Below are 25255 nucleotides of genomic sequence, written 5' to 3'. Positions count from 1 at the left end.
AAAAAAAAAAAAAAAAAAAAAAAAAAAAAAAAAAAAGGACGCCATCTCAAAAAAGAAAGAAAGAAAAAAAAAGAGGCTGAGGCTGGGTGTGATGGTTCAGGCCTGCAATCCAACATTTTTGGAAGGCCAAGGCGGAAGGAAAACCTGAGGCCAGGAGTTCGAGATCAGCCTGGGCAACAAAGCAAAACCCCCATCTCTACAAAAAATTTGACACTGCAGTGAGCTATGATTCCATTACTGTACGCCAGGGTGGGCAATGAAGCAAGACCCGTCTCAAAAAAGTTTTCAAAACACAGTCAAAGCCACCAACAAATAAAGACATGGCAGGGTCAGACCAGTTAACAACTGAGGAGATTAACAAAAATGAAAGCCTGACAGAAAAGAATTAAAAATATACATATACAGAAAGATGAAGGAGGCTGGGCATAGTCGTATCTGTAATCCCAGCACTTCGGGAGGCCAAGGTGGGTGGATCACCCGAGGTCAGGAGTTCAAGACTAGCTTGGCCAACATGGTGAATCCCTGTCTCTACTAAAAATACAACAATTAGCTGGGTGTGGTAGCACGTGAGTATAATCTCAGCTACTTGGGAGGCAGAGGCAGGAAAACTACCTGAACCCAGGAGGTGGAGGTTGCAGTGAGCTAAGACTGCATCACTGTCCTCCAGCCTGGGCGACAGAGGAAGACTCCATCTCAAAAAAAAAAAAAGGAAAAATAAAAGATGAAGGTAGGAGATGTTGGTTAAAGGATACAAAGTTTCAATTAAGAGCAATAAGTTGGGCAACATGATAACTGCAGTTAATAATAATGAACTGTTTATCTGAAGATCGCTGAGAGATTTCAAGTGTTCTCACCACAAAAAAAAATGAGGTAATGCATATCTTGACTAGCTAGATTTAACCATTCCACAATGTACACATATTTCAAAAACATCATGTTGTATATCATAAATATATACCATTTTACCTGTCAGTTAAAAGTTAATTTTTAAGGCTTTGGGAGGGTAAGGCGGGTGGATCATATGAGGTCAGGAGTTCAAGACCAGCCTGGCCAACACGGCGAAACCCCAACTTCACTAAACATAACAAAAAATTAGTGGGGTATGATGGTCCACACTTGTAATCCCAGTTACTCAGGAAGCTGAGGCAGGAGAAGAGCTTGAACCCAGGAGGCAGGGATTGCAGTGAGCCAAGATCGCACCACTGCACTCCAGCCTGGGCGACAAAGCTAGATTCCAACTCGAAAAAAACAAAAACAAAGAAATACTAAGGCCCCTGAGAAAACTGAAGCCCTCAATATTTTTGCAAAAGATATAATGTGAACAATGTATGTTACCAAACAATTTTTTCAGAAAATTAAAAAAATTTAAAAAATAAAAAAAGAACCATTGATACAATTTTAATAAATATGCAGTGTGATGCCTGTAATGTTATTTATTTTTATTTTTTTTGAGGCAGAATCTTGCCCTGTCGCCAAGGCTGGAGTACGGTGGCTCAGTCTCAGCACGCTACAACCTCCACTTCCATTCAAGCAATTCTCCTGCCTCAGCTTCCTGAGTAGCTGGGACTACAGGTGTGTGACACTACATCCAGCTAATTTTTTTGTATTTTTAGTAGAGATGCGGGTTTCACCGTGTTGGCCAGGATGGTCTCGATCTCCTGACCTCGTAATCCACCCGCCTCGGCTTCCCAAAGTACTGGGATTACAGGCGTGAGCCATCATGCCAGGCCAACTTTATTTATTTCTAAAAAAGAAAAAGGCTGTAGGCTGGGCCGGAGGCAGCTGGGCCACAAGGGGGGCCCAGGCTTCGCCCTGACGCCAGCCCACTGCCCCCGGGATATGTTCCTCATGTCCAGTGCCACAAGACCACCATCTTCACAGACACCAAGGCGTCCAGCATCATGTTCGAGCTGAAGCGCACCGTCGAGGGCACTCCCAAGCGGCCGCCTGACGAGCAGCAGCTGTACAAGAACGACCAACTCTTTGGATGATGGCAAGACACTAGGCGAGTATGGCTTCACCAGTCAAATAGCACGGCCACAGCCCCCAGCCACAGTGGGGCTGGCCTTCCAGGCAGATGACACCTTTGAGGCCCTGTGCATTGAGCTGTTCTCCAGCCCGCCAGAGCTGACCGATGTGATGAAGTCCCAGGACTCAAGAAGCAGTGCCAATGAACAAGGCACTCCTTGTGAGGACCCCCGAGAGGCCCATTCCCCCCAATAAAAGAGATTTGGGAGAAAGAAAGAATGAAAAGAAAAAAAAAGAAAGAAAGAAAAAGGCTGGGCGAGGTGGCTCACATCTGTAATCCCAGCACTTTAGGACACCAAGGCAGAGATAACTTGAGATCAGGAGTTTGGGACAAGCCTGGCAAACATGGTAAAATGTCGTCTCTACTAAAATACAAAAATTAGCTGGGCATGGTGGTATGTACCTGTAGTCCCAGCTACTCAGGAGGCTTGGGCAGGAGAATCACTTGAACCCAGGAGGCAGAGGTTGCAGTGAGCCAAAATCACTCCACTTTTCTTCAGTGACATTCTATACATATTCCTATATACCGTGCTTGAAATTTTCAGATATAATATTGTTTATCCTCTCATGCACCAGTCTGCCTGCCCCAGTTGCCTTGGAGTTCAATGAAAAAAGGGACAAATCTTGGTCAGTCTAGGGAAAAAAAAAAAAAAAAAGAAAGAAAAGGGACAAAGATTTACATGCTCTAGAACCAGACTCTAGGACTGAATCCAGCTCTACCCCCTTTACTAGCTGTGCAATCCTGGATCCGTTGCATCTTTCTTTCCCTCACTTCCATCTGTAATATGCAGACTGTAATCATACCTTTCCCTAGGATTACAGGGAACTAAATGGTTAATACATGGAAAGTACTCAGAACGACTGTAAGCACAGGTATGTACTCACGTTACCACTTGTTATCAGATGCACTATAATCTTAAACTTATTCAAAATTGTAACTGACTGAAAGATATGTGATCTTGGTTGGGGCAGGGAAGAGGTAGCGAAATACAAAAAATCCTAGCTGGAGGCCAGGCATGGTGGCTCACGCCTATAATCCTAGCACTCTGGGAGGCTGAGGCGGGCAGACTGCCTGAGCTCAGGAGTTCGAGTCTCTACTAAAATACAAAAAAATTAGCCAGGTGTGGCAACATGCACCTGTAGTCCCAGCTACTCAGGAGGCTGACTGCAAGAACCCAGGAGGTGGAGGTTGCAGTGAGCCAAGATCACGCCACTGCACTCCAGCCTGGGCAACAGAGTGAGACTCGGTCTCAAAAGAAAAAGAAAAAAAAGATTGGGGAGGGACATCACACACAGAGATATATATAATACATGCCAGAGCTGAGCATCACCACAGAGGTACAGTGGCAAAGTCCACTTACAACTAGAGGAACAAAGTAAGGTTTCAAGAGGAAGACTCAGTAGTTAACCTGGCTCTTAACACAAAAAAATTGTAGTTAGAAATGAGAAAGGAGCTTTCCTCACTAGGCATCCAAAGGCAATGGAAATGACAACTCACAGGACTGAAATCTGAAACTGCTTTACACATACATGGTATTCAACAAATAACTGACTGGACTTAGAAGTGACAAAGAGAAAAGGAATCAAGGTTTCAAAACTAAGAAATCAGTCTGACACTAAGTATAGCAAAGCTAAGAAGAAAGTATAAATAATTTAGATGAAAGTTTGAATTCAGTTTTGGATACATTAGTTTGCTCATGCTAGAGAATCCATGAAGCCACATTCAACCTTTGAAGATTTCTTCTTTTTTTAAATTACAAATTGGAAGTAGATACTAGATTTGAGAGTTCAGAAACTTATTTTCAACCAAACTTCCTAATTAGAAATAATCTTACCAATTTTGGAAATCTTTAGAAAATTAAAAACATGCCTATCCAAAATGTCCATATTATCTGATTCTCCTAGTTGTAGAAAATAAATTAGTAGCTGCTTTGCAGCCGATATTATTTCCGTAGCAATTACAAACACCATTAACAAATGGCAACCCTTCTTCCTTCCCACAAAAGATCAATCCCAAGGCCTCCTGGCCCCTTGACAGTTCCTCACAAAACACATTTCCAAAGCATTTATAAGCAACGTTAACAGCTTACCACAATCAGCCTTCTGTTTTTGTTTTTGCAGATGGGGTCTTACTGTCACCTATGCTGGAGTGCAGTGGCATGATAATAGCAATCCTCCTGCCTCAGCCTCCCAAAGTGGTGGGATTACATGTGCGACCCACCACGCCTAGTCCGTCTCAAAATAAAATAAGAAATTAAAAAAATAAAAACTGTCTGGCCGGGCGCGGTGGCTCAAGCCTGTAATCCCAGCACTTTGGGAGGCGGAGGCGGGTGGATCACGAGGTCAAGAGATCGAGACCATCCTGGTCAACATGGTGAAACCCCGTCTCTACTAAAAATACGAAACATTAGCTGGGCATGGTGGCGCGTGCCTGTAATCCCAGCTACTAAGGAGGCTGAGGCAGGAGAATTGCCCGAACCCAGGAGGTGGAGGTTGCAGTGAGCCGAGATCGCGCCATTGCACTCCAGCCTGGGTAATGAGCGAAACTCCGTCTCAAAAAAAAAAATAAAATAAAATAAAATAAAATAAAAACTGTCAAAAGCTTTAACTTTTTAGAAGAAAACAGAGGCGAATATCTGTTATGAATTCAGGGTGTGGAAAGATTTCAAACAATTTTTTTCAGATGGAGTTTCGCCCTTGTTGTCCCGGCTGGAGTGCAATGGCGCGAGCTCACCGCAACTTCCACCTCCCAGGTTCAAGTGCTTCTCCTGGCTCAGTCTCCCAAGTAGCTGAGATTATAGGCATGTATCACCACATCTGGCTAATTTTGTATTTTTTGTAGACGGGGCTTCTCAATGTTGATTAGGCTGGTTTCAAACTCCTGCCCAACTCAGCCTCAGTGCTGGGATTACAAGCGTAAGCCACCGCGTCCGGCTTCAAACAAAATTTTATAAGTATAAACCATAAAGGTAAAGATTGACAAATCTATCTATATGCCTTAGAAAATCAAAACAGATGGCTTGCACCTATAATCCTAGCACTCTGAGAGGCTGAGGTAGGAAGATGGCTTGAGCCCACGAGTTCAAGATCAGCCAGGGAAACATGGAAAGACTCGGTCTCTACAAAACATAAAGAAAATTAGCCAGGCATCATGGCGCATACCTGTGGTCCCAGCTATTCCAGAGGCTGAAGCGGGAGGATCATTTGGGCCCAGGAGTTTGAAGCTGCAGTGAACTATGTTCATGCCACTGCGACCCAGGCCGTGTGACAGTGAGAACTTGTCTCCAAAAACAAACAAATGAGCCGGGCGCGGTGGCCCATGCCTGTAATCCCAGCACTTTGGGAGGCCGAGGCACGCAGATCACGAGGTCAAGAGATCAAGACCATCCTGGCCAACATGGTGAAACTTCGTCTCTATTAAAAAAGTACAAATATTAGCTGGGCATGGTGGCATGAACCTGTAGTCCTAGCTACACGGGAGGCTGAGACAGGAGAATTGCTTAAACCCGGGAGGCAGAGGTTGCAGTGAGCTGAGATTGTGCCATTGTACTCCAGCCTGGCACCTGGCAACAGAGCAAGACTCTGTCTCAAAACAACGACAACAACAACAACAAAAACAAATAAATGAACAAACAAAAAATGAAAGCAGAATATACAACCTGAAAGTAGAATGTAGACCTAAATACCCAAAAGCTCCATCAATTAGGTTTATAACAAAAATTACTATGAATGGAATAAATAATTCCAGTGGACTGGTGGATGCATGGGGCATACCAATGTTAGCAAAATGGCAAAATCCCTATAGCATTAAAGTTGTACTTTAAGAGCTAAGACATCTAATGACATCCAAAGAAAATAAGTAGCTTCCACAGCCACCAGAAGTAAAACCATGACAATTAATTTTAGCATATCTTGGCCAAGTGAAGTGGCTCACGCCTATAATCCCAGCACTTTGGGAGGCTGATGTGGACGGATTGCCTGAGGTCTGGAGTTCCAGGCCAGCATGGCCAGCATGGTGAAACCCTGTCTCTACTAAAAATACTGAAATTAGACGGGCATGACGGTGGGTGCCTGTGATCCTAGCTACTATGGAGGCTGAGGCAGGAAAATCACTTGAACCCAGGAGGGAGAGATTAGAGACTGCAGTGAGCCAAAGACAGCACTACTACACTCCGGCCTGGGCGACAGAGCAAGATTCCAACTCAAAAAATAAAGAAAGAAAAATATAGCGGCTTTTAAACTTAAGTCAACTTTCTACTCATGTTTTAATTAAATATCACAATGCAAAATACCCACATAAAGTAAAAGAATTTCTGCTTGTAAACATGACCTGGACATCTGCAAGAATATATTTCATATATATGTATATGTTATTTATATAAATGTATACGTTATATATATACACATATATACATTATGTTTTCAGGTAATGGGAAGAAAAATACAGCACAATTTTCTTTTCTCTTGTTAGGGCACTGTCATTTAAACATAAACCTGGAGATAGAATTCAGGTTTACAAGATAAAAGCATGGCTAGAAGTATGAGATGGCAGCGGAATGTATTTCTGAAAAGTAAAAATCTTAAGGAAAAACAGAAATGGCATGCTTTATCCATTTTGCTAGTAAAAGAGCTGCAGCCAAAGCTGTTTAAAGTAGCAGGTACAATGAATATTATCAAAAATTATGTTAATTTTTGAAGTGGTGCAGGTGCTTTTAGTAGCATCCAAAATATGTACAAGAAAAAGAAAATTAAAAAACAAAAACAAAAATCCAAAATATGTCCAGAATTATCTTGATACCTGCATTTACACCAATAAAATGGTGAGGGTTGTGATGGTTAATATTAAGTGTCGACTGGACAGAGGGATGGCTAGATGGCTGATGAGGCACTGTTCCCTGGTATGTCTGTGAGGGTGGTGCCAGAGAAGCCTGACATGTGAGTGAGTGGACTGTGAGAGAAACTAGTCTACATGTTCAGCAGGACCCTCAATGTGAATGGTGTGCCATTCAATCAGCTCCAAGCACATCTAAACAAAGCAGGCGGAAGAAGGGGGATAAGCAGACTGCTTGCTGAGTGTGCTCTCTCTCATGCTGTGCCAGGTGCTTGGCTTCCTCTCCTGCCCTTACACATCAAACTCTAGGTTCTTCAGCCTTTGGACTGTAGGACTTGCACTAGAGGCCTCGCAGGGGCTCTCAGGCCTTTTACCTCAAACTGAGGGCTGCACTGTTGACTTCCTGGTTTTGAGGCTTTTGGACTTGGACTGAGCCACGAAACCAGCTTCTCTCTTTCCCCAGCTTGCAGACAGTCTATTATGGAACTTCACCTTGTTATCGTGACAGACAATTCTCCCTAATAAACTCTCTTTTATATATATATATACATACACACATATGTATGTATTTGTGTATGCGTGTGTACATACATACACACACACACACACGTATCTCCTTTGGTTCAGTCCCTCTGGAGACCCTTAATATAGGAGGATTGATGAATTTCTGTAACAAGCTGTTCTTATGTGTTACATGTTAACAGACATGGTAAATATTTGTTTATATTCTGTGTGTAACACACCATGTGTTTATGTGACGCTAACAACAACCAAAAAAAACATGTATAGGGATATGTGATTTTGAGAACTAAGTTAGTCTTAAAATGTAAATAAAATGTGAAATATATCCACAAAAACAAATGGTTAAGATGACAGAATTTTATGTTACACATATTTTGCCACAAAAATTGTAAAATGAATTGATCCGTGGAAAGAAGTGACAAGACAATTAAGCAAATGCTAACAAACATAAAATCTAGGTGACAGATATACAGGTCTCACTGTACTGTACAACTGGTCAACTTTTTCTATGCCTAAAATCTTTCATAATAAAATGTTAAAAGAAAAAATAAATAAAAAATGTTGCCATCCCTTCTAAAATAATACACTTGATGCAGAGTGATTAACTTACCCAGAACCAGGGAAACAAAGGCCTTACAGGGATGACAAAATGTAAAAGCCAGTTTGGTCAGGTAAGGTGGCTCATGCCTGTAAACCCAGTATTTTGGGAGGCCGAGGTGGGAGGATTACTTGAGCACAGGCATTCCAGACCAGCCTGGGCAACATGGTGAAAATTCATCTCTACTAAAAATATACAAAGTAGCTGGGCATGGTGGCAGAAGCCTGTAATCCCAGCTACTTCAGAGGATGAAGGAGAATTGCTTGAACCCAGGGGGTGGCTGTTGCAGTGAGTTGAATCGCACCACTGCACTCCAGCCTGGGTGACAGAGCAAGACTCTGCCTCAAAAAAAAAGAAAAAAGAAAAAAGACCAGGCCGGGGGTGATGGCTCATGCCTGTAATCCTAGCACTTCGGGTGGGAGGCCGAGGCAGGTGGATCATGAGGTCAAAAGTTCAAGACCAGCCTGGCCAACACAGTGGAACGCTGTCCCTACTAAAATTATACAAATTAGCCAGGTGTGGTGGCCCACACCTGTAATCCTAGCTATTCAGGAGGCTGAGGCAGGAGAATCGCTTGAACCTGGAAGACGGACGTTGCAGTGGGCCGAGACCACACCATTGCACTCCAGCCTGGGTGACACAGTGAGACTCTGTTTGAAAAAATATAAAAAATTAGTAAGGCTGGGCACAGTGGCTCACGCCTGTAATCCCAGCACTTTGGGAGACCAAGGCAGGTGAATCACTAGGTCAGGAGATCAAGACCATCCTGGCCATGGTGAAACCCTGTCTCTTTAAAAAAGGAAAAAAAAAAAAAAAATAGACCAGCCTGGCAACACAGGGAGACCCTGTCTCTACAAAAAATAAAAAACAGCCGGGCATGGTGGCATGCACCTATAGTCCCAGCTACTTGTGAAGCTGAGGTGGAAGGATCACTTAGGAGTCACCTCTGGAGCCCAGAAGTTCAAGGGGCTGCGGTATGCTGTGACTGCACCAATGCATTCCAGCCTAGGCAATAAAGTGAGACCTTGTCTCAAAAAAAAAAAAAAAAAAAAAAGGCCAGCTTATTACACTAAATCCAAAAGTGTTGCTGACTAAAAGTCCATTTTAGTTACATTCAATGAGATCATCACAACAGCTGTAACACTAACCAGTGGGAAGAGATCTGCCTACCACAGCCCCCAAAATAGACACTAAACAAGCTTTAGCTCACTCATCATAAATACCCAGTATCCTGAAGATAACACTTGAAACCCCAATCTAAGCAATAAATTAGTCTACCCCCAAAAAAAAATCTGGATAGGAAATAAAAAAATGACACCAATCAAAAAAGATTTTTCATGCCACATATTTCCATTCCAGTAATGTGTAACACTAATAGGCAAGCAGTTAATGCTTAATTTCCCAATTTCCCACAAACAAAATCAAGTAACATCAAATGTGGTGCTTACATCAATCTAAAGTCTAGATCAGGCAGGGCACGATGTTTCACCCCTATAATCCCAGTACTTTGAGGAAGCTGAGGTGAGCAGATAGCTGGAGGCCAGAAGTTTAAGACTATCCTGGGCAACAAAACGAGACCCTGTCTCTAGAAAAAATCTGAAAAATCGCCAGGCATGGTAGTATACACCTGCAGTCCCAGTTACTCAGGAGTCTGATGCAGGAACATCGATCACTTGGCGCTCCGGAGTTCAAGGCTACAGAGATCATGCCACTGCACTGAGGCCTAAGCAACAAATCAAGACTAAAGAAAAGAAAAAGAAAGAAAAGGAAAGAATCTAGTTCCCACCTAGTTGTTGATTTTTCTTTTTTTTTTTTTCTGACAGTCTCATTTTGTCACCCAGGCTGGAGTGCAGTGCCACAATCTTGGCTTACTGCAATCTCCACCTCCCAGGTTCAAGCAATTCTCCTGCCTCCGCTTCCCCAGTAGCTGGGATTGCAGGAGCCCGGCAATCACATCTGGCTAACTTTTGTATTTTTAATAGAGATGAGGTTTCACCATGTTCGCCAGGCTGGTCTCAAACTCCTGACCTCAGGTGATCCGCCTGCCTCAGCCTCCCACAATGCTGGGATTACTGGTGTGATCCATCGCATCGAACCTGGTTTTGTTTCTGCAAAAGAATCTCACTCTTTCACCCAGGCTGGAGTGCAGGGGCGCCATCTTGGCTAACTGCAACCTCTGCTTCCCAGGTTAAAGTGATTCTCCTGTCTCAGTCTCCTGAGTAGCTGGGACTACAGATGCCTGCTACCACACCCAGCTTATTTTTCGTATTTTTAGTAAGACAGGGTTTCACCATGCTCACCAGGCAGGTCTCGAACTCCTGACCTCAGGTGATCTGCCTGCCTCAGCCTCCCAAAGTGCAGGGATTACTGGCGTGAGCCACTGCGCCCTGTCTGACATAAAGGGTTTTTTCCTTTTTTTTTTTTTGAGACAAAGTCTCACTCTGTCACCCAGGCTGGAGTGCACTGGTGCAGTCTTGGCTCACTGCAACCTCCACCTAACGGGTTCAAGCGATTTTCCTGCCTCAGCCTCCAGATTAACTGGGACTATAGGCATCTGTCACCACGTCCGGCTAATTTTTTGTATTTTTAGTAGAGACGGGGTTTCACTGTGTTGGCCAGGCTGATCTCGAACTCCTGACCTTGTGATCAGCCCGCCTTGGCCTCCCAAAGTGCTGGGATTATAGGAGTGAGCCACCGCACTCGGCCAACATAAAGGTTTTGGTGTTTTTGTTTTTTTGGTTTTTTTTTTTTTTGAGACAGAGTTTCGCTTAGTTGCCCAGGCTGGAGTACAGTGGCACGGTCTTGACTCACTTCAACCTCCACCTTCCGGGTTCAAGCAATTCTCCTGCCTCAGCCTCCCAAGTAGCTGAGATTACAGGCGCCCACCACCACATCTTACTGATTTTTATTTTTTATTTTTCGTACTTTTGTAGAGACGGGGTTTCACCATGTTGCCCAGGCTGGTCTCAAACTCCAGAGCTCAGGCAATCTGCCCATCTCGACCTCCCAAAGTGCTAGGATTACAGGTGTGAGCCAGGGCACCTGGCCAACATAAAGGGTTTTTTTTGTTTTGTTTTGTTTTGTTTTGTTTTGAACAAGACGGGGTTTCACCATGTTGGTCAGGCTGGTCTTCAACTCCTGACCTCAGGTGATCCGCCTGCCTTGGCCTCCAAAGTGCTTGGATTACAGGCGTGAGCCACCGCGCCCGGCCCATAAAGGTTTTTAAACCAAACAAAAACACTAGTTCTGGACTTTTTTTTAACTCACTGTATAATGTCAATAAATATGACTTTCCAGTCTACATCTCTTTTCTACCTAGCATTCCACTATATAAAGGTACCATAAGCAGTCCCATGGTGGCATACACTTAGGTTGCTATCAATTTTTCACTTACATAAATAATACTGTGATTATTCTTATCTTTAAGGACTTGTCCAATAGGAAATCCTTAAGGTATGTTCCTCAAAGTACAGATACATACTACTGTCCTCTAGAAAAGGCTACAGCAATTTATATAGCTACCAGCAGTGTTTGAGAATTTATCCAAACCTTCAGTAACAATAACCATCATATTTTTTTTTGTCATGGTGAAAATCTCAGGGAAAAAATAGTATCTCGATTTCACCTGCATCTCTCTGGTTTTCATTTGAGTCTTATTTTGTCAGTGTTAATAATCTAATTTTCTTTCCTTTGTTTTTTTTTTTTTTTTTTTTGGAGGCAGTGTTTCATTCTTGTTGCCCAGGCTGAAGTGCAGTGGTGCGATCTCACCTCACGGTGACCTCCGCCTCCTGTGTTCAACCAATTCTCCTGCCTCATACACCAAAGTAGCTGGGATTACAGGCATGAGCCACCACGCCCAGCTAAGTTTTATACTTTTATTAGAGACAAAGTTTCTCGATGTTAGTCAAGCTGGTCTTGAAGTCCTGACCTCAGATGATCTGCCTGCCTCGGTCTCCCAAAGTGTTGGGCTTATAAGCATGAGCAACCTCACCCAGCCCCAATAATCTAATTTTCAAAATGGTCAAACATTTTTTCTAAAACCATTTATTGAATAATTACACTATCCTTCCTTCACTATCTTAAAATATTGCCTTTTGATATCCTTTGTTCTTTCCAACTGCCGTGGGTTAAGAGTTCGGAGTGTTTCTCATTGTCCTTTCAGATTTAACTTCTTATGAATACTTTCCTTTTCCAAATAGCTAACAAATAACTTATCTTCTTGTTTCCACATACAAATACCTATGGTGTCAAAATCTTCATAGAAAAAGAAAATATGGGCCAGGCACAGAGGCTGAGATTGTACCACTGCACTCCATCCAGACTGGGTGACAGAGGGAGACTCCATATCAATAAAAAAAAAAAAAAAAAAGACACAGCTGCCATTGGAGAGCAGCAGCCATGGCTCTTCACTACCCTATGGCCATGGGCCTCAATAAGGGCCACAAGGTAACCAAGAACTCGAGCAGGCCCAGGCACAGCTGCCACCACGGGCATCTAACCAAACACACCAACTTCATGCGGGACATAATCCGGGAGGTGTGGCTTTGCCCCGTACAAGCAGAGCGCCATGGAGTTACTTAAGGTCTCCAAGGACAAACACGTCCTCAAGTTCATCAAGAAAAGGGTGGAGACACACATCCGCGCCAAGAGTAAGTGGGAGGAGCTAAGCAATGTCCTGGCCGCCATGAGGAAAGCTGCTGCCAAGAAAGACTGAGCTCCCCTCCCCTGCCCTTTCCCTGAAATAAAAAACTTGACCCTCCCTCCACCCTCCAAAAAAAGACAAAGGAAGAGAAGAGGCAAGCAAGGTTCTACACTATGAGTAAGATAAAGCATTCACCAGTAACCCAAGAATGTCATCTTCTAAATTTCCAAGGAAAAAAAGAATATCAGAACAGGCTTTTACAATTTAGGTTCTTCTGAAGCAAGATGCTAAATATTATGGTTTAATAGTTAACCATTGTTTCTCCTCCATGGTTCCTATTTACCTTTACTATTCAGAAATATCTTCACCTAGTACCAAAGGGAAATATATATATACATACGACAAACCAAAACAGTAAAAATCTCTTCTATATATCTAAACACTGACCTGAAGAGATGACATTATGAGAAATTTTTACTTTCTACATTACCTATTTCTGTAATGTCTGAATTTTTTCAACCAGCATCTGTTTGTGAGCAGGGAGGAAAAAAAGTGAAGACACTTCCCTGCCCCTACCAAGGGTTTCATAAAATGTGTGCGCTGCTTTAATAAACCCGGGGGTAGGGGTAGCATAGTATTAGGGGGCTTATCAGTTTTACCTTTTTAAAAATAAAATGCTGGCCGGGTGTGGTAGCTCACACCTATAATCCCAGCACAGTTCGATGGCCAGGTGCAGTGGCTCACGCCTGTAATCCCAGCACTTTGGAAGGCCAAGGCGGGCAGATCACCTGAGGTCAGGAGTTCAAGGCCAGCCTGGCCAATATGGGGGAAACCCTGTCTCTCCTAAAAATACAAAAATTAGCTGGGTGTGGTGGTACGTGCCCACCTGAACCTGGGAGGCAGAGGGTGCAGTAAGCCAAGACCACATTGAATCACTCCAGCCTGAACAACAGAGCGAGATTTTGTCTTTAAAAAAAAAAAAAAAAAAAAAAGGATATAGTTTGAGTAAACACCATCACAACCAAATTAGAGACTATTTCCATCACTTCGGAAAGTACCCTCGTGCCCCTTGGCAATTTACTCACCTACCACTGCACAAATTCTTTTCCACTACTAACTTAACAGAATCTGAGTGAACTAGGACTTAAAGCACTTTCAGAGATTGCCACCAAGTCATTATTTCCACATTAACTCATCCCTTTTTCAATATTTACTATACCTCTTTTACTTGACTGAATGTTCTAGGTAGGGATTGAATTCAACACCGTATCTACCAAATCCCTGCTTACTCTCTGAAGAGGTAAAGGATGAAACAAAATAGATTAAAATAAATGTTATATAGTAATAATGTAGGGTTGGGAAGAGAAACATAACAGTTTTTGAAGAGGAGTACTATTATAGAGAAGTCAAGAAAGGCCTCTTTCAGAACACTGTAAAAAAAAAAAAAATGCAATAGATACATGTGTACAAAGATATATCCAAACTGCCAAAGCCAAGATGATACAGCAACTCCTTGACACTTAAGTATTAAGAACTTATAAGTATATGAAGCAAAGCTACGTAAAGGGTCATCTTATCCCTGAGACAAGAACTTCTTACATTGAAAATTTTAATTTTTTTTTCCTTTTTTTTTTGACGTGGGGTCATCTCTGTTGTCCAGAATGGAGTGCAGTAGCACAATCTCAGCTCACTGCAACCTCCACCTCCAGGATTCAAGTGATAAGTGATTCTCCTGCCTCAGTCCCCTGAGTAGCTGGGACTGCAGGCAGACACCACCATGACTGCCTAATTTTTGTATTTTTAATAGAGACGGGGTTTCGCCATGTTCGCCAGGCTAGTCTCAAACTCCTAACCTCAAGTGATCCACCCACCTTCCAATGTGCTGGGATTACAGGCATGAGCCACCGTACCCAGCCACTAATAATGTTTTTTGTTTTGTTTTGTTTTTATTTTTGAGACAGAGTCTCCCTCTTGTTGCCCAGGCTGGAGTGTAATGGCAGGATCTCAGCTCACTGCAACCTCGCCTCCCAATTCACGTGATTCTCCTGCCTCAGCCTCCTTAGTAACTGGAATTACAGGCGTGCACCACCACACACAACTAATTTTCTTCTATTTTTATTAGAAATGCGGTTCCACCATGGTGGCCAGGCGGGTCCTGAACTCCCGACTTCAGGTGTTTCACCTGCCTTGGCCTCCCAAAGTGGAGTTCTCTTCTTCTATTGGGCAACCCAATGATGGAATCTGACCAATTCCTCAATCACCTTCATTTTAAAAGTTTTTTTCTGATAGCCAATAGTCTTGCAAGCCAAAGGAATTAGTCAAGATTCCAGGACATATAACTTTTTTTTTTTTTTTTTTTGAGCCGGAGTCTCGCTCTGTCACCCAGGCTAGAGTGCAGTGGCACAATCTCAGCTCACTGCAACCTCCGCCTCCCGGGTTCAAGTGATTCTTCTGCCTCAGCCTCCCAAGTAGCTGGGACTACAGGCGCACGCTACCATGCCCAGCTAATTTTTTGTATTTTTAGTAGAGACGGGGTTTCACTGTGCTAGCCAGGATGATCTTAAACTCCTACCTCGTGATCCGCCCGCCTCCCAAAGTGCTGGATTACAGGCGTGAGCCAATGCATCCGGCCTCTAGGTCATATTCTTTAGATAAACTGGGACCATCTTTTATGAAGCCCTGATGTAAAGGAAAACCCTTGAGTAAAGAAACTTCCTCCTTAACTTTACAATAGTCTCACCTCTATGCAATTCCTGTACCAATCCTTTATTCATGCCATTCTTTTTACTAACGCAGAGAAAAAGGAAATTGAATTGTTAACCTCACACACACACACAAATCATGGCATTACTGAAAACAATGCAATGGACTTCATAGTTGTATATTATTTTTAAAAATAATAAATTAACCTTAGTTGTTATGTCTCAGGACAAGGGTCAAAAGTCTTATGAGACATTCGACAACTCTGCGTGGCATTCTATCTTCTGAGACAGGCCAAGCTATGCAGTGACAACATTCCAGATGCTATAAAGCAAACCAAGCAGAACAAAAGTGAGGACACTGAACACATACCAGCTAAAGAAGGCACAGGCAAGGGTGAGACCAATGCCTCTACGCTTTCCAAAAGTCTGGGCTTCTTCAGTTTGAAAACAACATAATTTAGTGTTTTGGCCGGGCGCGGTGGCTCACGCTTGTAATCCCAGCACTTTGGGAGGCCGAGGCGGGTGGATCATGAGGTCAAGAGATCGAGACCATCCTGGTCAACATGGTGAAACCCCGTCTCTACTAAAACTACAAAAAATTAGCTGGGCATGGTGGCGCGTGCCTGTAATCCCAGCTACTCAGGAGGCTGAGGCAGGAGAATTGCTTGAACCCAGGAGGCAGAGGTTGCGGTGAGCCGAGATCGTGCCATTGCACTCCAGCCTGGGTAACAAGAGCGAAACTCCGTCTCAAAAAAAAAATAATAATAATAATAATAATTTAGTGTTTTGGGGGTTCCCCTCCATTGCTTCAACTCCATCTTTCAAAGTTTCCTAAAATCTTTTTTTTTTTTTTCAAGAACAAAGGAAGGAAACAAAGTACCAAGACAGAAGAAATGGTAACTGGTGATGTAAGACAGCAAAATGACTTTGAATGGGGGTATCAGAGACTTCTATCATATATCCAGAACAGGTAATATAAAGTTGTAAAATGACTAGTAATATAAACATACAAAATAGTAAATACCAACTGACACCCTGCTCCATGTCAGGGCCACATGTCACTGTCGGTAGGATCTACAGCAAACGAGATGACATGCCCCAGCTATAAAAGATATTTGCTACGCCGGGCGCGGTGGCTCACGCCTATAATCCCAGCACTTTGGGAGGCTGAGGCGGGTGGATCACGAGGTCAAGAGATCGAGACCATCCTGGTCAACATGGTGAAACCCCGTCTCTACTAAAAATACAAAACATTAGCTGGGCATGGTGGCACGTGCCTGTAATCCCAGCTACTCAGGAGGCTGAGGCAGGAGAATTGCCTGAACCCATGAGGCGGAGGTTGCGGTGAGCCGAGATCGTGCCATTGCACTCCAGCCTGGGTAACAAGAGCAAAACTCCGTCTCAAAAAAAAAAAAAAAAAAAGATATTTGCTACAACACAGAAAAGCAGGTACATAGCTGCCAGATCTGATTTTTCAAAACCTGAATCCAAATTTTTATACAAAATCTCCTTTTTAAATGTTGACAACTAATTCAAATTTATAACACTGTATGAGCCAAAGAAAATATATCTGCAGATTGGATTTAGTCCATAAAACTTTTTAGGCAGAGGCTGAAAACATCTACCTAAATACATGCTTCTTTCAGTGGTAGAACTCAATTCTGTGGCAGAAAGCACACCCTACACTTCCAAAAAACACTATTACCTGAAAATACACTACTAAAGGCATACATATGACACACTTAATCATTGAAGGAAAGCACACTTAAAATGTTCCATTTCTGGAGCACCTAAAATACATACTGTAAACAAAATTCAATGAAAGAAAACATTAGGAAATGAATATTTGTCAAATTGGGCTCACCAAATTTCAGCTTCCTTACTATAAGCAAAACCAGCCCCTATCTTACAGACAAAAAAAAAAAAAAAGTAAGATTTCTACAGCACGTCATTAAAATATACTATTTATCCTCAAAAAAAAAAAAAAATTAGTTCCCTTGAAAAGCTAATGAAGTCAATCTTTTAGAAAGGGTACCCATGTCTCTTACTGCCTTGGTAAGCCTTGAGCAATTACCTTTTTTCTTAGAGACAGGATCTGGCTCCGTCACCCAGGCTGGAGGGCAATGGTGCAATCATAGCTCACTGTCACCTTGAACTCCTGGGCTCAAAGGATCCTCCTGCCTTAGCCTCTGGAACTGCTGGGATTATAAACATGAGCCACCATGCCCAGCCCACGTTTTTATGGATTATAAAGCTGCATTACTGGGTCTATAGCAGTGGTTCTTAACCTTCTTTGAAACTCTAATGAATATAGCAGAAGGTGAACACACTTTCCTTCAGAAAATACACTCCCAATCACAAAAACTTTAGAATTCAAGGGCTCCCTGGAGTCCACAGAGCATAGAGATTAAGAATGTCCTGCCCCCAGGCTGGGTGCAGTGGCTCACACCTGTAATACCAGCACTTTAGGACGCCAAGGCAGGCAGATCACCTGAGGTCTAGAGTTCAACACCTGCCTGGCCAACCTGGCAAAATCCTGTCTCTACTAAAAAATACAAAAATTAACCAGGCATGGTGGCAGGCGGTTGTAATCCTAGCTACTCAGGAGGCTGAGGCAGGGACAATTGCTTGAACCAGGGAGGCGAGGTTGCAGTGAGCCAAGATAGTGCCACTCCACTCCTGTCTGGGAGACTTGCCTCCAAAAGAAAAAGAAAGAAAGGCCAGGCACATAGTAGCGTAATCCCAGCTACTCAGGAGGCTGAGACAGGAAAATCACTTGAACCCAGGAGGCAGAGGTCACAGTGAGCTGAGATCGTGCCACTGCACTACAGCCTGGGCAACAGAACAAAAAAAAAAAAAAAGAAAAAAGAGGCCGGGCGTAGTGGCTTACGTCTGTAATCCAAGCACTTTGGAGGCCAAGGCAGGCGGATCACCTGAGGTCGGGGGTTCAAGACCAGCCTGACCAACATCGTGAAACCCCGTCTTGTTAAAAAAAAAAAAAAAAAAAGAAAGAAAAAAGAAAAAAAAAGCCTGGGCGCACTGGGTCACACCTGTAATCCCAGCACTTTGGGAAACCGAGGCAGGCGGATCATGAGGTCAGGAGATGAGATCGAGACCATGCTGGTCAACAAGGTGAAACCCCATCTCTACTAAAAATACAAAAATTAGCTGAGTGTGGTGGTGCGTGCCTGTAATCTCAGTTACTTGGTAGGCTGAGGCATGAGAATCGCTTGAACTCAGGAGGCCGAGGTTGCAGTGAGCTGAGACTGAGCCACTGGCAAGCCAGCCTGGTAACAGTGAGCCGAGATTGCTCCACTGCATCCCAGCCTGGTGACAGAGTCAGACTCCATCTCACACAAAAAAAGAATGTCCTGCCATGGAGAATATGTTTACTTGTTTTGAGTCCAGGTATCACTCTGTTGCTCAGGCTGGCATGAAGTAGCATGATCATGGCTCACTGCAGCCTACAGAGACTATTAAATCTACTTACTCTCCAATCTCTGCTGCTTCTTGCTGTTCCACCTCTATACCCTTGCTCTGTCAGGTAACTACCATCTTCAGCCTCTTAACATAACCTCACAATCCATTTCCTATACTTCCATGAAATGATTTTAAAACATAAATCACCCCTTAAATCCCTTCCTTCTTCCTTCCTTCATCTGTACTATTGAACACATGTTGTAATTAATTTTACATACGTATATACATGTATATATTAGGGAGAGAAAAGAGGGCAATCCTTCCTACCCATCAGAAGGCTTCAGTGGCTTCCCTAATAACCTTCTCTCTCCAATTCATCTGTAATCACTCTCCTAAGTGGCAAACATAATCCGCCTCCTTTCAGTTCTGAAAGCACACTAAATTCTTCCCATCTGCCAGTTTGGGCAAGTGCTGTTTCCTCTACCTGGATACTCTCTCCTTGACATCCTACAAACTGACTCCTCACTCTCCCCAAACAAACTTCACTGACCACCCTTAGGTCTCCCCTATTCGGTGTCTATCAGAGTCCTGAAGCTGACACCTCTATGTTACTTTTCTCAATTTGTAGTTCATTTGCTTACCTTTTGTGTCCACCCTCAACAATCCTGTTAAGTTTCCAAAAGACAAGACCTCATCTGTCACCACACCCCAATATATTCACAGGCCCACAACAGGAGCTGGTAAATGATAGGCTTTCAAGCACTATTTGTTGAATAAATTACCCAATGTACCAGAGTCAAACAGTGAACAGATCGTAGATGTTTACAGAATGAGTATGTGTGAAAAAAAATCCACTAAAACCCTGTATTTGAGAGAATAGCATTAACCACACTTCCTTCCATTCAGGATGTCACTATGTCCTACAGAAACAGGGTAGCACCCTTAAATGCTTAGTGATTAGGACTATCCGTTCTAAAAATAATAAATCGTATGTCTGTGTGCCCTCCCAGTCATCTTCATCATTCCCCATCTCTGTGCTAATCTTAGAAATATTCCAAGCTTCCTCCCTCCAATTCCTCAGAACAAAATAGATCGCTCTTTGTAATCCATATTTTACAAGCTAAACCAAATTCAAAAGTACCTATATACTTGGTATTACATAAATACACAAAAGCGGTACTACTACTATCACCACCACTGCTAAAACTGAACTGTACCTAGTCTGCAAAACTAACATCAATTTCCAAAACTGGAGATCTTCCTCTGGTGCTAAAAAGTTTAAAAAAACAAAGAGATGGAATTACACTGGACATAGAGGTTTCTAATCAAATCACTTCTTACAGAAACCTCAATTCAACTCTCTTACAAAATGCAATTAAACCCAAATGGCTGCAGAACTTATTTTGGTATCATTAACATATGAACACTAGTTGACAAAATACATCTCCCGGCAAACTGAGCCCGATTTGCTCTACAAGTTGTTCATGGCAGCAGCCAGTTTTGGCTATTTAACATGCTTCTATATCATAATACACACGTCACGCTGTCTACAGTAACAGGACAGACTACAACAGTACTTCCACAAACGAAAAAAAGCAGGGTCATCTGAAAGAGAAAAAGAATAATCGTGTGATACATGCCTTTTCTCTCTGGGCGCACGCTCTAGAAATCCTATAAATGATGACAGTTATAACACTGGCTAAGTGATTTTTATCTCACTTAGTCTCCACAATAACCCTTTAAAGGGGCCACTGTCATTTACTACTGTTTTAGTGATAAAAAAAAACTGAGGCACCTGGAAACGAAGACTCTTGACCTAAGATCCAAAGATAGCAGACCAAGATTTGAACCCAGGCAGACTGGCTCCAGGATACTTCTGTTATGCTCCCAACAGAAGCTGCACTGTCTCTGTTCTGCCTGGCCCTGCCATATTCTCAGAAGCTTTCCCTTCAATGCAATTAACAAACTCCCCGTAAACACGGTACTGCCACTGACGGCTTCCAACTTCTGTAAAACATTACCGCTCGCCAACTTCGGCTGCCATGCTCCACCCCTAAGATTTGGAAAGTCAAAAAAAACACAGTTCATAAAAGTTACTGAGGAGCTAAGAGAAGCAAAAATAAGTCGCCTCATATAAGCAGAACTCACGCCGATTGCCACGGGAATGCAAAATCGGCCTCAGCTCCAGCCCAAGAAAAGTGAGAACTTTAATATTCCCGTAGGAGACGAATTTGGACCGTCCCTTTTTTGGCCACCAGGCAAGAGAGAACGGAAGCGCTACTAACATTTACTGAGTGCCAGCCACATGCGCCCTAGGAGAGGACAGAGCCAGGCCAACGGGGACTGGGTGGGGGGAAGGGCACTCAGGAGTTCCGGGAAAATAAATCCAAATAATAGGGTTCATACCACCCAGAGTAGGGAGTGGATGCCACCCCCAGGCCGACTGCAAGAAAAAGCGGCGTAGGAGCTGCTCGGGAGAGAAGCCTACCCAGAGCCTCAGGAGCTAGGCCGGGGCCAGAGGAAGCCCTGAAGGGCGGGGAGGGGGAGGAGCCGGAGGGAGCGGAGCCCGCTCAGAAGAGGCCAGGGTGTAAGCGCGGGGGAGCGACCCCGCGCCAGGCCTTCCCCAAGCCCTGACCCAGCAGCTAAGGAAAAAAGGTAAGAGAAGAAACCACTGGAGCCGGTTAAGTTGCCCTAACTTCCATCAGTGGCGCTCACTCACCTGGGCCTACCGCAGCGATCGCAGCTATAGCTCGCAACGGCACAACCAGCCCGAACCTCGCCCCCGCCCGACAGCGCGCCCAGCGTCTCCGCTCTCCGACGGCGGCGAAGGCGTAGACCCGCGACCTCCTGGAAAATGTAGTCCTGTGCCCGCCTCTCCTGGCCGAATTGGCTGCCACAGGAACTACGTTTCCCACAAGACAAGGCGAGCGTTGGTCCCGCCGCTTTGCGTCACGCGCTGGGTTGTCGGCAGTCACGTGGGTTGCTTGAGTCCATCCCCTCCCCCCGCCTGGGTGGCCTGGAGATGAAGGAGGGCGGTGGACGGAAGGGGCGGGGGCGTTGCTGACGCCACTGCCCCCACCATTTTGGAACCAGCCTGGAGGGAGAGTCTCAGCCCCACCCACTCCCAGCCAGCTTGCGTCGTCAAATAAGCCTCTGAGCTGGGAGTCCAGTCTCCCGGGTTTCGGTCTCTGCTGTACCTTTTTCCGCTTTGTGACCTTGAGCAAATTTATCCCTCCTCTCTGAAGCTGTTTCCTCCCCTGTGAAATGAGACTCGTAATTTCCACCCCACTGCGTTGTTGGGAGGCTCCGACAAAGTAAGGCACAGGAAAGCCTCAAGCACCCTGAAAGGGCAACGCAAATGGAGGGTTGGTTTGGTTTCGTTTTTTAATTTTAACTGTGTGACCCCATTCGGAGACCCAGAAGCCGCCGCTGCCCCGCCCGCCTTCTATGACTATGATTTTCTGACTATCGTCCTGGGAAGTTTGCTAAAATGGGTGCTACTTGGGTATTGAACCAGAAGTTTCCCGGGGAGGTATCCTTGGAATCTACATTTTAAACCGGTTCTTATCCACCTACAAGTTTGAGAATCCTGGGTTTATCACTTTTGCACAGGCTGGTTTCCTTTGGAATTCCTGATCTAGTGCCTTTGAACATTTAAGACCGAGCTTTATGTCACCTGTGATGCTTTCAAAGTTGACTAGCTCCTCCCTATGCCTGTGTTCCCACAGTAAGTTTGCTTCTTATGCTATAAGTATCGGGGCCTTCCCCACCAGACTGTGAGCTCTTTGAGAGCCGAGATGAGTTTTGCTGGATTTCTGCACCCCCAAAGAAAAATAGACAAAATACACATCAATGAATAAAGAATTCTAATGCTCTTCCTGAGAGAAAAGCTGCAAGGCTCAACTGAAGTTGCAGACTACGTCACATCAGCCCTTGCCATCGGTGGCTTCAGCATTTTTTCCACACTGCTTACTCTTTTCTTCCTTCTCTGAGCACTTCCTGTGGTCCACGTACTGCGTAGTGCTTCTTAAAACGTTCTAATTTAATTTATTGCTTTTTAAGTGTTTTTTGAGTCTCCCTGTGTCGCCCAAGTTGGTGCGGAGTGGTGCGATCTAGGCTCACTGCAACCTCTGCCTCCCAAGTTCAAGTGATTCTCCTGGCTCAGCCTCCTGAGTAGCTGATTTCACAGGCATATGCCACCACCCAGCTAATTTTTGTACTTTTTGTGGATACGGGGTTTCCGCCATGTTGGCCAAGCTGGTCTCAGACCCCTGACCTCAAGTGATTACCTGCCTCGGCCTCCCAAAGTGCTGGGATTTACAGGCATGAGCCACGGCGCCCAGCCAATTTAATTTTAAATTCGAAGGTTTTTCTGGGTGTCTACCGTATACCATGCCCAGTGTAAAATACTGGGAACACGGTAGTAAACTAGCTGGATACCAAAATACATGATTTTGGTTTCCCTTTTAAGAAATACAGGTAGGCCGGGCGCGGTGGCTCAAGCCTGTAATCCCAGCACTTTGGGAGGCCGAGGCGGGTGGATCACGAGGTCAAGAGATCGAGACCATCCTGGTCAACATGGTGAAACCCCGTCTCTACCAAAAATACAAAAAATTAGCTGGGCATGGTGGTGCGTGCCTGTAATCCCAGCTACTCAGGAGGCTGAGGCAGGAGAATTGCCTGAACCCAGGAGGCGGAGGTTGCGGTGAGCCGAGATCGCACCATTGCACTCCAGCCTGGGTAACATGAGTGAAACTCCGTCTCAAAAAATAAATAAATAAATAAATAAATAAATAAATAAATAAATACAGGTATATCTCAGATATCACAAGTTCAGTTCCAGAACACCACAATAAAGCAAATATTGCAGTAAAGTTAGTCAAAGTTTCCCAGTGCATATAAAAGTGTTATAGTATGTTTACGTTATACTGTAGTCTATTGCGTGCACTAGTGTTATGTCCAAAAAAAAAATTTTATAAAGAATATTACTTAGGGGTGTGGGCAGGAAAAAATATATATATTACTTAAAAATGGTAACTGTCAGCCTGGTGTGGTGGCTTACACCTGTATCCCCAGCACTTTGGAGGCCAACTCGGGTGGATCACCTGAGGTCAGAAGTTCAAGACCAAGGCTGGGCGCGGTGGTTCATGCCTGTAATCCCTACACTTTGGGAGGCCGAGGCGGGTGGACCACCTGAGATCAGGAGTTCGAGACCAACCTGGACAACATGATGAAACCTTGTCTCTACTAAAAATACAAAAAACTAGCCAGGCATGGTGTGGGTGCCTATAATCCTAGCTACTCAGGAGGCTGAGGCAGGAGAATCACTTGAACCTGAGAGGCAGAGGTTACAGTGAACTGAGATGGCACCACTGCATTCCCGCCTGGACAACAAGAGCAAAACTCCGTCTCAAAAAAAAAAAAAAAAGAAAAGAAAAAGAAAGTCTGTTGTTTAGCGACCTTCATCAATTATTTTAGCTAGATCTTCTGCAAAATTTGCTGCAGTTTCTACATCAGCACTTACTGTTTTACCTAGTACTTTTATGTAAGGGAGCTGGCATCTTTCCTTAAGCCTCATGAACCAACCTCTGCTAGCTTGAAACTTTTTTTCTGCAGCTTCCTCGATTCTTTCTATCTTCATGGAATTGACAAGAGTTGGAGCCTTGCTCTAGATTAGGCTTTTGTTTAGGGGAATGCGAATGACTGATCTGAACTTCTTTCTAGGTCACTAAAACTTTCTCCATATCAGCAATAAGGCTGTTTTGCTTTCTTATCATTCATTTATTCCCTGGAGTTGCACTTTTTTTTTTGAGATGGAGTCTTGCACTGTCACCCAGGCCAGAGTGCAGTGGCGGGATCTCGGCTCACTGCCTCCCAAGTTCAAGCGATTCTCCTGCCTCAGCCTCCTGAGTAGCTGGGATTATAGGCACCTGCCACCACTCCTGGCTAATTTTTGTGTTTTTCTGGTAGGGACAGGGTTTTACCATTTTGGCCAGGCTGATTTTGAACTCCTGACCTCGTGATCCACCTGCTTTGGCTTCCCAAAGTGCTGGGATTATAGGCATGAGCCACCTCGCCTGGCATTTTTTTTTTGGGACAGAGTCTCACTGTGTTGCCCAGGCTGGAGTGCAGTGAATGTGATCGCTGCTTACTGCAGCCCCTGCCTCCTGGGTTCAAGCAATTCTCCTGCCTCAGCCTCCCGAGTAGCTGGGATACGGGCACCCACTACCATGCCTGGCTGATTTTTGTATTTTTTTAGTAGAGATGGGGTTTCACTATGTTGGCCAAGCTGGTCTCGAACTCCTGACCCTGACCTCAAGTGATCTGCCCGCTTTGGCCTCCCAAAATGCTGGGATTACAGGCATGAGCCACTGTGCCTGGCCTAATGTCTTTTTTTTTTTTTTTTTTTTTTTCTTTTTTTGGGATGGAGTTTCGCTCTTGTTACCCAGGATGGAGTGCAATGGCGCGATCTCGGCTCACTGCAACCTCTGCCTCCTGGGTTCAGGCAATTC

General features: G+C 44.2%; 1 protein-coding gene and 2 pseudogenes across 2 annotated transcripts in view; 2 read left to right on the top strand and 1 right to left on the bottom strand.

The window, feature by feature from the left end:
- Nucleotides 1–21660, bottom strand: part of THRAP3 (thyroid hormone receptor associated protein 3) — an 81531-nt gene extending 59871 nt beyond the window's left edge. Inside the window, exon 1 of one of the 2 annotated variants that reach the window (XM_032246951.1) lies at nucleotides 21463–21660. The gene's annotated coding sequence lies outside the window, so the exon portion shown is untranslated. The remainder of the gene's footprint in view (nucleotides 1–21462) is intronic. The other variant, XM_032246952.1, reaches the window with a different exon arrangement.
- Nucleotides 722–2223, top strand: LOC116529592 (annotated as a pseudogene).
- Nucleotides 12378–12746, top strand: LOC116529288 (annotated as a pseudogene).
- Nucleotides 21661–25255: the final 3595 nt, after the last annotated feature.

Source organism: Sapajus apella, unplaced genomic scaffold (genome assembly GCF_009761245.1).
Source record: "Sapajus apella isolate SASKATOON/1434 unplaced genomic scaffold, GSC_monkey_1.0 scaffold62, whole genome shotgun sequence".
NCBI lineage: Eukaryota > Metazoa > Chordata > Mammalia > Primates > Cebidae > Sapajus > Sapajus apella.
Note: the sequence above shows the minus strand (reverse complement) of the source record. Positions and strands in the feature narration are given on the sequence as shown.